This window comes from Anarrhichthys ocellatus, unplaced genomic scaffold (assembly GCF_004355925.1).
Source record: "Anarrhichthys ocellatus isolate YVR2014 unplaced genomic scaffold, GSC_Weel_1.0 scaffold190, whole genome shotgun sequence".
Taxonomy (NCBI): domain Eukaryota; kingdom Metazoa; phylum Chordata; class Actinopteri; order Perciformes; family Anarhichadidae; genus Anarrhichthys; species Anarrhichthys ocellatus.
Genome location: NW_022280220.1, coordinates 165,119 through 166,032, shown reverse-complemented (window position 1 = coordinate 166,032; position 914 = coordinate 165,119).

Here is a 914-nt window from a genome sequence, read left to right as displayed (position 1 = left end):
AGCTCCATTATTTACGCGGCCGGCAGCCGAGAATGTGACACAGATTTACAGAACATGTTGTCCTGGACGAACGGAGCCCCTCGTCCTTGGTGTGTGTGTGTGTGTGTGTGTGTGTGTGTCTAACTAGTCAGACAGGACTAGTTAACATGTAAACTAGTGTAACTAGTAAACGTTTTGTCTTTCAATAAATAACTCATCATCATTATTATTTATAAAAAGATGAACTAATAATGATTAAAATAATGTATTTATTATAATACATATTTATAAAAGACAAACAGGACACAGAAGACACAACTACAGGCTGCCCCCAGTACAACACACACACACACACACACACACACACACACACACACACACACACACTCTCGCGCACACACACACACACACACACACACACACACACACACACACACACACACACACACAAACACAAACACACAGGTTACTCTACCTGTAATTAAGTGTACTAATACTACTAGTACTTGGTAACTGAGTTTGGGTAAATATTTACTGGATGATAATTGAATCATAAAGTAAGCAAAGACCTCATCTGTTAATAGAAACCTGCTTTTAAATGAGATGTGTTTTCAGAGTGAACTTGTTTCTCAATGTGGGGAAGAAAAGAACAAAGCTCCTCTGGAGTGACTGAGCGCTTTAGAACCTTTTCTCCTGAGAGTGTGTTGACTTTGACCCGACAGCATTAAACCTGTGAGCTAAACGTTCTGACCTGCAGACAGATCAGGAGTTAGCACGAGGACCGGCATTATGGACCTCTTATGGAGCCTAATCCTGATCATAATGTGCTAATTGTTCCCAAATGTTCAGAGTGGAGGAGGAGGAACTTGACCCCCGCATGCGCGCGCGCACACACACACACACACACACACACACACACACACACACACACACAC